Source organism: Oncorhynchus nerka, unplaced genomic scaffold (genome assembly GCF_034236695.1).
Source record: "Oncorhynchus nerka isolate Pitt River unplaced genomic scaffold, Oner_Uvic_2.0 unplaced_scaffold_1743, whole genome shotgun sequence".
Lineage (NCBI taxonomy): Eukaryota > Metazoa > Chordata > Actinopteri > Salmoniformes > Salmonidae > Oncorhynchus > Oncorhynchus nerka.
Genome location: NW_027039580.1, coordinates 55,392 through 66,185, shown reverse-complemented (window position 1 = coordinate 66,185; position 10,794 = coordinate 55,392). Strand labels below are relative to the sequence as shown.

Below are 10,794 nucleotides of genomic sequence, written 5' to 3'. Positions count from 1 at the left end.
AGAGACAGAAAGACAGAGAGAGAGAGAGACACAGAGAGAGAGAGAGAGAGAGAGGACATTTGGAAAAGAGGGAGAGAGAGAGGAAGGGAGAGATGAGAGAGGGATAGATGGATGCCGCATGACTTCTCACAGTCAACAGAGAACAAACTCCAACTGAACTCGTGTTATTTTTGATGATGCTCATTTTACACTCTCGTCGCCCATCCTGTCCCTGAGATGACACACTGGGCCTGACAGTAAAACTGACTCTGTGTGTGTATGTCAGCTGTAACAAAAGCTCTCTGTATGTAGGGCAGCTTAGTCAATATATCTAGCTGGTTATCCACTGTTTATCTTCCTCCTCTCCCTCTCTCCTCACCTTCATCCTCTTTCTATCTCTCTCTCTCCTCACCCCTCTCCTTTTCACTTTACTCACCTGTTTCTACTCATAAAACACCTCATCTTACACCTGTACTTCCTGTTTCCTGCAGTGCGTTTCCTGGGCTCTCTGGAGGCGTTGTTGTCGTGCAGCACCAGCCCCAGAGAGTAGCATGGTGATTGGCTGGAGGGAGAAAGAGGGCGAGCCCCTCAGAGTCACCGCCTTCCACACGGAGAAAGGAACCAATGACCTGGACCATCACTCTGGGATGAATTTGATAGGCACTCACAAGTCCTACCAAGTTATAACATCTATCCTTACTTCTCATTGGTTGTATCCAATGCAGGTACTAAACATCCTTCTCTCTGATTGGTTGCAGCCACCGCAGGTATAGACAACAAGGTGCTGCTGTGGAACCCCTATGTGATCTCTAAACCAGTGGGTGTACTCCGAGGTCACATGAGCAGTGTTACAGCCGTACGCTTCATAGTGGGCAAGAAACAGCTGATCAGCTTCTCCAAGGACAAGGTGAGAGAGGAGGAGAAGAGAATTGGAGACTGTGTGTAGGATTGGGACGTTGTTATGTGTCAAAGACGTGCATTAGATGAAATGTGACTTCATCTAAATGATGAAGATGAGACTTATTTCTACATGCGTGTTGAAGACGTTAAGACAACCGTCTCTCTCTTCTCTCAGGTGCTGAGGTTGTGGGATGTGGCTAGTCAGCTGTGTATTCAGCGTATCGCCGGCATCTTCCCCAAGACACAGGAGGAGTGTCACACTCTTCTGTTCCTCAGTGAGGAGCGCTCACGCCTCCTCCTCTCCTTCAACAGTCTGCTCCTCCTCATGGAAGCCAAGAGAGAGGAGGGGAGGAGAGTCACCAGCCATGAGAACTCTGTCACCTGTGTCCTCTATAACAGGCTGTTCAGACAGGTACACACACCTACATCTAGACAGGGACCACGATAATGCTTTTTCTCTCCTCACCCCCCCTCTCTCTCCCCCGGCCCCCCTCTCTCTCCACCCCTCTCTCTCCCTGTCTCCCCCTCTCTCTCTCTCTCCCTCGCCCCCCCTCTCTCCCCCCCCGCCCCCCTCTCTCTGTCTCTCAGGTGATCAGCAGTGACTCTGGCTCCTCAGTGATCTGTTGGCTGGTGGACACAGGTCAGAAGGTCAAGCAGTTCCACCGTTGTCATGGTGATGCTGAGATCTCCACCATGGCGCTGGATGGGACACAGACACGCTTGTTCACCGCCGGCACAGACGGAGTAGTCAAGGTCACTCGTTACATTAATTGACGTAGGCAGTCGCCATAAGCATGAAATAGATAAACACTAAGATGTGAATACTGTTCCATTCCAATCTGCAGGGGTCATTGTGTAGAATATGTATGTGTAACTAATAACCATAGTTACATCCACAGATACATACTGTACATACACACTACCGTTCAAAAGTTTGAGGTCACTTAGACATTTCCTTGTTTTTGAAAGAAAAGCACATTTTTTTGGTCCATTAAAATAACATCAAATTGATCAAAATGCTGTGTAGACATTGTTAATGTTGTAAATGACTATTGTAGATGGAAACGGCAGATTTTTAATGGAATATCTACATAGGCGTACAGAGGCCCATTATCAGCAACCATCACTCCTGTGTTCCAATGGCACGTTGTGTTAGCTAATCCAAGTTTATCATTTTAAAGGTTAATTGATCATTAGAAAACCCTTTTGCAATTATGTTAGCACAGATGACAACTGATGCCTCACAAGTCCTCAACTGGCGGCTTCAATACATAGTACTGTACCCGCAAAACACAAGTCTCAACGTCAACAGTGAAGAGGCGACTCCGGGATGCTGGCCTTCTAGTCAGAGTTCCTCTGTCCAGTGTCTGTGTTCTTTTGCCCATCTTAATCTTTTCTTGGCCAGTCTGAGATATGGCTTTTTCTTTGCAACTCTGCCTAGAAGCCCATCATCCAGGAGTCACCTCTTCACTGTTGATGTTGAGACTGGTGTTCTGCCTAGAAGCCCATCATCCAGGAGTCACCTCTTCACTGTTGACGTTGAGACTAGTGTTTTGCCTAGAAGCCCATCATCCAGGAGTCACCTCTTCACTGTTGACGTTGAGACTGGTGTTCTGCCTAGAAGCCCATCATCCAGGAGTCACCTCTTCACTGTTGACGTTGAGACTGGTGTTCTGCCTAGAAGCCCATCATCCAGGAGTCACCTCTTCACTGTTGACGTTGAGACTGGTGTTCTGCCTAGAAGCCCATCATCCAGGAGTCACCTCTTCACTGTTGACGTTGAGACTGGTGTTCTGCCTAGAAGTCCATCATCCAGGAGTCACCTCTTCACTGTTGACGTTGAGACTGGTGTTCTGCCTAGAAGCCCATCATCCAGGAGTCACCTCTTCACTGTTGACGTTGAGACTGGTGTTCTGCCTAGAAGCCCATCATCCAGGAGTCACCTCTTCACTGTTGACGTTGAGACTGGTGTTCTGCCTAGAAGCCCATCATCCAGGAGTCACCTCTTCACTGTTGACGTTGAGACTGGTGTTCTGCCTAGAAGCCCATCATCCAGGAGTCACCTCTTCACTGTTGACGTTGAGACTGGTGTTCTGCCTAGAAGCCCATCATCCAGGAGTCACCTCTTCACTGTTGACGTTGAGACTGGTGTTCTGCCTAGAAGCCCATCATCCAGGAGTCACCTCTTCACTGTTGACGTTGAGACTGGTGTTTTGCCAAGAAGCCCATCATCCAGGAGTCACCTCTTCACTGTTGACGTTGAGACTGGTGTTCTGCCTAGAAGCCCATCATCCAGGAGTCACCTCTTCACTGTTGACGTTGAGACTGGTGTTCTGCCTAGAAGCCCATCATCCAGGAGTCACCTCTTCACTGTTGACGTTGAGACTGGTGTTCTGCCTAGAAGCCCATCATCCAGGAGTCACCTCTTCACTGTTGACGTTGAGACTGGTGTTCTGCCTAGAAGCCCATCATCCAGGAGTCACCTCTTCACTGTTGACGTTGAGACTGGTGTTCTGCCTAGAAGCCCATCATCCAGGAGTCACCTCTTCACTGTTGACATTGAGACTGGTGTTCTGCCTAGAAGCCCATCATCCAGGAGTCACCTCTTCACTGTTGACGTTGAGACTGGTGTTCTGCCTAGAAGCCCATCATCCAGGAGTCACCTCTTCACTGTTGACGTTGAGACTGGTGTTCTGCCTAGAAGCCCATCATCCAGGAGTCACCTCTTCACTGTTGACGTTGAGACTGGTGTTCTGCCTAGAAGCCCATCATCCAGGAGTCACCTCTTCACTGTTGACGTTGAAACTGGTGTTCTGCCTAGAAGCCCATCATCCAGGAGTCACCTCTTCACTGTTGACGTTGAGACTGGTGTTCTGCCTAGAAGCCCATCATCCAGGAGTCACCTCTTCACTGTTGACGTTGAGACTGGTGTTCTGCCTAGAAGCCCATCATCCAGGAGTCACCTCTTCACTGTTGACGTTGAGACTGGTGTTCTGCCTAGAAGCCCATCATCCAGGAGTCACCTCTTCACTGTTGACGTTGAGACTGGTGTTCTGCCTAGAAGCCCATCATCCAGGAGTCACCTCTTCACTGTTGACGTTGAGACTGGTGTTCTGCCTAGAAGCCCATCATCCAGGAGTCACCTCTTCACTGTTGACGTTGAGACTGGTGTTCTGCCTAGAAGCCCATCATCCAGGAGTCACCTCTTCACTGTTGACGTTGAGACTAGTGTTTTGTGGGGTACTATTTAATAAAGCAAGCACAGCATGTTAACTAACACAATGTGCCATTGGAACACAGCATGTTAACTAACACAATGTGCCATTGGAACACAGCATGTTAACTAACACAATGTGCCATTGGAACACAGCATGTTAACTAACACAATGTGCCATTGGAACACAGCATGTTAACTAACACAATGTGCCATTGGAACACAGGAGTGATGGTTGCTGATAATGAGCCTCTGTACGCCTATGTAGATATTACATAAAAAATCTGCCGTTTCCATCTACAATAGTCATTTACAACATTAACAATGTCTACACTGTATTTCTGATCAATTTGATGTTATTTTAATGGACCAAAAAATGCGCTTTTCTTTAAAAAAAAACGAGGACATTTCTAAGTGACCCCAAAATGTTGAACGGTAGTGTAGATATTACACATGTTCAATAACATTTACATTTACATTTAAGTCATTTAGCAGACGCTCTTATCCAGAGCGACTTACAAATTGGTGCGTTCACCTTATGACATCCAATAATAATACCATCTTCAATAGAAGGAACCTTAAATATATTGTTGTTTTGAAATCGAAGAATTGGGTGAAATAGAATAGATTACAGTAGAATTGTGTTATGAGACTGTTTGTTGATTGAGTCCAGTCAGTGTGACCCCTGACGTGTGGAAGTTTTAGGCGGAGGCTATCTGAAGCAGTGTTGGGCGGAGGCTATCTGAAGTAGTGTTGGGCGGAGGCTATCTGAAGTAGTGTTGGGCGGAGGCTATCTGAAGTAGTGTTGGGCGGAGGCTATCTGAAGTAGTGTTGGGCGGAGGCTATCTGAAGTAGTGTTGGGCGGAGGCTATCTGAAGTAGTGTTGGGCGGAGGCTATCTGAAGTAGTGTTGGGCGGAGGCTATCTGAAGTAGTGTTGGGCGGAGGCTATCTGAAGTAGTGTTGGGCGGAGGCTATCTGAAGCAGTGTTGGGCGGAGGCTATCTGAAGCAGTGTTGGGCGGAGGCTATCTGAAGCAGTGTTGGGCGGAGGCTATCTGAAGTAGTGTTGGGCGGAGGCTATCTGAAGCAGTGTTGGGCGGAGGCTATCTGAAGTTTTGTTGGGCGGAGGCTATCTGAAGTAGTGTTGGGCGGAGGCTATCTGAAGTAGTGTTGGACGGAGGCTATCTGAAGTAGTGTTGGACGGAGGCTATCTGAAGTAGTGTTGGGCGGAGGCTATCTGAAGTAGTGTTGGGCGGAGGCTATCTGAAGCAGTGTTGGGCGGAGGCTATCTGAAGCAGTGTTAGGCGGAGGCAGCTAAAGCAGTGTTGGGCGGAGGCTATCTGAAGCAGTGTTAGGCGGAGGCAGCTAAAGCAGTGTTGGGCGGAGGCAGCTGAAGCAGTGTTGGGCGGTGGCAGTTGAAGCAGTGTTGGGCGGTGGCAGTTGAAGCAGTGTTGGGCGGTGGCAGCTGAAGCAGTGTTGGGCGGTGGCAGTTGAAGCAGTGTTGGGCTGAGGCTATCTGAAGCAGTGTTGGGCGGAGGCTATCTGAAGCAGTGTTGGGCGGAGGCTATCTGAAGCAGTGTTGAGCGGAGGCTATCTGAAGCAGTGTTGAGCGGAGGCTATCTGACACTTGACTCTCTGTGAAACGTGTTTCATCTTCTCTGCTAGTATTTCTGTTGTGTCAGGAGTTTTCTGGTCTGCTGACTACCGACTGTGTTTACTTGTGTTTGTGTCCGAACCCCCCGGGGGAGTGTGTGTTTATCTGTCTGTCCGTCCGTCCGTAGGTCTGTCTGTCTACATTTGAGTTGGTGTCTGTCCTTCTGTTAGTCTAGAGTTGGTGTCTGTCCTTCTGTTTGTCTAGACTTGGTGTCTGTCCTTCTGTTAGTCTAGAGTTGGTGTCTGTCCTTCTGTTAGTCTAGACTTGGTGTCTGTTCTTCTGTTAGTCTAGTTGGTGTCTGTCCTTCTGTTAGTCTAGAGTTGGTGTCTGTCCTTCTGTTAGTCTAGACTTGGTGTCTGTCCTTCTGTTAGTCTAGAGTTGGTGTCTGTCCTTCTGTTAGTCTAGACTTGGTGTCTGTTCTTCTGTTAGTCTAGAGTTGGTGTCTGTCTTTCTGTTAGTCTAGAGTTGGTGTCTGTTCTTCTGTTAGTCTAGAGTTGGTGTCTGTCCTTCTGTTAGTCTAGAGTTGGTGTCTGTTCTTCTGTTAGTCTAGAGTTGGTGTCTGTCCTTCTGTTAGTCTAGAGTTGGTGTCTGTCCTTCTGTTAGTCTAGAGTTGGTGTCTGTCCTTCTGTTAGTCTAGAGTTGGTGTCTGTCCTTCTGTTAGTCTGGAGTTGGTGTCTGTCCTTCTGTTAGTCTAGAGTTGGTCTCTGTCCTTCTGTTAGTCTAGAGTTGGTGTCTGTCCTTCTGTTAGTCTAGAGTTGGTGTCTGTCCTTCTGTTAGTCTAGAGTTGGTGTCTGTCCTTCTGTTAGTCTAGAGTTGGTGTCTGTCCTTCTGTTAGTCTAGAGTTGGTGTCTGTCCTTCTGTTAGTCTAGAGTTGGTGTCTGTCTCTTTATGTTTGTCAGGGTGTCTGTCTCAGTGGTAAATGTCTCTGTCTCTTTATGTTTGTCAGGGTGTCTGTCTCAGTGGTAAATGTCTCTGTCCCCTTGACTCCTGGTGTTGGATGTTAACCTGGTGGTGTCAATTTGATGGGGTGTCTGTTCTAGGTTCTAGATCTGTATTTCTTGGTTCTAACTGTGTGGTTCTAACTGTGTGGTTCTAGATCTGGGACTTTAATGGTCACTGTCACCACAGGCTGAATGCGGGCCGGGACCAGGCTGTGGACATCTCCCAGGTTCTAGTGCTGAAGAGAACCGTGCTGGTCATGGGCTGGGAGAGGTGTGTCCCTCTAAGACCTAATTTCTGACATTCAACAGTCATGTCTGTCAGTCAGTCTGTCACGGTTGCCGTAAGAACGGGACCAAGGCACAGCGGATGTTGAGTTCCATATATTTAATTCAAAGTGAAACTTAAAGCAAAAACAATAAATCAATAAACAAACAATGAAACGTGACTACGTGGTGCACAGGCACAAACACAAAACAATATCCAACAAACACAGGTGTGAAAAATAGCTTTAACTTAAATATGATCCCCAATTAGAGAGAACGATTACCAGCTGCCTCTAATTGGGAATCATACAAAACACCAACATAGAAAATATAAACTAGAACACAGCATAGAAATTATAAACTAGAATACCCCTAGTCACGCCCTGACCTACTACACCATAGAGAAACAAGGTCTCTCTATGGTCAGGGCGTGACAGTACCCCCCCGAAGGTGCGGAAACAACCTGAAACAAAATGGGAGGGGGTTAGGTGGGGGCTCCGGTGCGGGTCGTAGCCCCCCTCCCCCCAGACCCCATGGTGCCGGGCTGTGCCTGGACTGGCCACCGGCGCAGAGGAAGGCTCCTGCTCAGGACTGGCCGCCTTTCCTGGAAGCTCTGGACCGTGGACCGTCGCAGGAGGTTCTGGACCGTGGACCGTCGCAGGAGGTTCCGGACCGTGGACCGTCGCAGGAGGTTCCGGAACGTGGACCATCGCAGGAGGTTCCGGACCATCGCCGGAAGCTCTGGACTGGGAACTGTTGCCGGAAGCTCTGGACTGGGAACCGTTGCCAGAAGCTCTAGACTGGGAACTGTTGCCAGAAGCTCTGGACTGGGAACTGTTGCCGGAAGCTCTGTACCGTGAATGCGCACTGGAGGCCTAGTGCGTAGATCCGGTACAGGTGGCACCGGACTGGTGACACGCACTTCCGGGCGAGTGCTGGGAGAATACACAGGACGTACCGGACTGGGGAGGCGCACTGGAGTCCAGATGTGTGGAGCCGGTACATGTTTCACCAGACTACTAGCCGGATCGAATGTTGAGCAGAACACACTTGCACAACATTCCGGGAACCTCCTGCGACGGTCCACGGTCCGGAACCTCCTGCGACGGTCCACGGTCCAGAGCTTCTCCGCTCTCTCTCCAGGAACAGTAGTTATAACAGAGTGTTAACGACAGACCCAGGAACAGTAGTTATAACAGAGTGTTAACGACAGACCCAGGAACAGTAGTTATAACAGACTGTTAACGACAGACCCAGGAACAGTAGTTATAACAGAGTGTTAACGACAGACCCAGGAACAGTAGTTATAACAGAGTGTTAACGACAGAACAAGGAACAGTAGTTATAACAGAGTGTTAACGACAGACCCAGGAACAGTAGTTATAACAGTGTGATATGTAAGGTATAAACACTAACGTTCTGTGAGTAATGGATGATGCGGAGCAGGGTCCCTTTGTGTAGTTCTTTCCAAGGTAATGTACAGAACGTCTGCGGTTATCCCAGTTATACATCAGTCTCTCTCTGTCTCTCTCTCTCTCTCTCTCTCTCTCTCTCTCTCTGTCTCTCTCTCTCTCTCTCTCTCTCTCTCTCTCTCTCTCTCTCTCTCCGTTACCCTCCCCCCTCTCTCTCTCTGTCTCTCTCTCTCTCTCCGTTACCCACCCCCTCTCTCTCTCTATTTCTCTCTCTATCTCTCTCCGTTACCCTCCCCCTCTCTCTCTCTGTCTCTCTCTCTCCGTTACCCTCCACCCTCTCTCTCTCTGTCTCTCTCTCTCTCTCTCTCTCCGTTACCCTCCCCCTCTCTCTCTCTATCTCTCTCTCTATCTCTCTCCGTTACCCTCCGCCCTCTCTCTCTCTGTCTCTCTATCTCTCTCCGTTTACCCTCCCCCCTCTCTCTCTGTCTCTCTCTCTCTCTCCGTTACCCTCCCCCTCTCTCTCTCTATCTCTCTCTCTATCTCTCTCCGTTACCCTCCCCCTCTCTCTCTCTATCTCTCTCTCTATCTCTCTCGTTACCCTCCCCCTCTCTCTCTCTGTCTCTCTATCTCTCTCCGTTACCCTCCCCCTCTCTCTCTGTCTCTCTCTCTCTCCGTTACCCTCCCCTCTCTCTCTATCTCTCTCTCTATCTCTCTCCGTTACCCTCCCCCCTCTCTCTCTCTATCTTTCTCTCTATCTCTCTCCGTTACCCTCCCCCTCTCTCTCTCTCTCTCTCTCTCTCTCTCTGTCTCTCTCTCTCTCTCTCGTTACCCTCCCCCTCTCTCTCTCTATCTCTCTCTCTATCTCTCTCCATCACCCCCTCTCTCTCTCCATCACAACCCCCTCTCTCTCTCCATCACCCCCTCTCTCTCTCTCCATCACAACCCCCTCTCGCTCTCACTCTCTATCTCTCGCTCTCACTCTCTCCATCACCCCCTCTCTCTCTCTCTCCATCACCCCCTCTCCTCTCTCTCTCTCTCTCTCTCTCCGTTACCCTCCCCCTCTCTCTCTCTATCTCTCGCTCTCACTCTCTCCATCACACCCCTCTCTCTCTCTCCATCACAACCCCCTCTCTCTCTCCATCACCCCCATCTCTCTCTCCATCACCCCCTCTCCTCTCTCTCTCTCTCTCAGTTACCCTCCCCCTCTCTCTCTCCATCACTCCCCTCTCTCCCCTCTCTCTCTCTCTCTCTCTCTCTCTCTCTCTCTCTCTCTCTCTCTCTCTCTCTCTCTCTCTCTTTCTCCTATCTCCCTCCATCACCCCTCTCTCTCCCTCTCTCTCCATCACCCCCTCTCTCTTTCTTTTCTCTCTCTCTCTCTGTCACTCCCCCTCTCTCTCCATCACCCCCTCTCTCTCTCTTTCTCTCTCTCTCACTCTGTCCCCTCTCTCTCTCCATCACCCCCTCTCTCTCTCTCTCGTCACCCCCCCTCTCTCTCCATCACCCCCTCTCTCTCTCTCGTCACCCCCTCTCTCTCCATCACCTCCCCTCTCTCTCTCCATCACTCCCCCTCTCTCCCTCTCTCTCTCTCTCTCTCTCTCTCTCTCTTTCTCTATCTCCCTCCTCACCCTCTCTCTCCCTCTCTCTCCATCACCCCCTCTCTCTCTCTTTCTCTTTCTCTTTCTCTCTCTCACTCTGTCACTCCCCGCTCTCTCTCCATCACCCCCTCTCTCTCTCTTTCTCTCTCTCTCACTCTGTCACCCCCTCTCTCTCTCTCCATCACCCCCACCTCTCTCTCTCTCTCTCCATCACTTCCCCCTCTCTCTCTCCATCACCCCCCTCTCTCTCCGTCACCCCCCCCTCTCTCTCTCTCTCTCTGTCACCCCCTCTCTTTCCATCACCCCCTCTCTCTCAATCACTTCCCCCCTCTCTCTCTCCATCACCCCCTCTCTCTCTCGCTCTGTCACCCCCCTCTCGCTCCATCACCCTCTCTCTCTCTCATCACCCCCTCTCTCTCTCCATCACCCCCTCTCTCTCTCTCCGCCTCCCCTCTCTCTCCATCAGCCCCCTCTCTCTCTCATCACCCCCTCTCTCTCTCTCTCTCTCCATCACCCCCTCTCTCTCTCTCTCTCTCTCTCAGTCACCCCCCTCTCTCTCCATCACCCCCTCTCTCCATCACCCCCTCTCTCTCTCTCCATCACCCCCCTCTCTCTCTCCATCACCCCCTCTCCTCTCTCTCTCTCTCTCTCTCCGTTACCCTCCCCCTCTCTCTCCATCACTCCCCCTCTATCCCTCTCTCTCTCTCTCTCTCTCTCTCTCTCTCTCTTTCTCTATCTCCCTCCATCACCCCTCTCTCTCCCTCTCTCTCCATCAACCCCCTCTCTCTCTTCTCTCTCTCTCCACTCTGTCACCCCCTCTCTCTCTCTCCATCACC

The 10,794-nt window shown here is 50.2% G+C and overlaps 1 pseudogene; it reads left to right on the top strand.

Annotated features, from left to right (window-relative positions):
- Positions 1-470: 470 nt before the first annotated feature.
- The window catches only part of LOC115124893 (WD repeat-containing protein 49-like), a 48,996-nt pseudogene continuing 38,672 nt past the window's right edge, over positions 471-10,794 (top strand).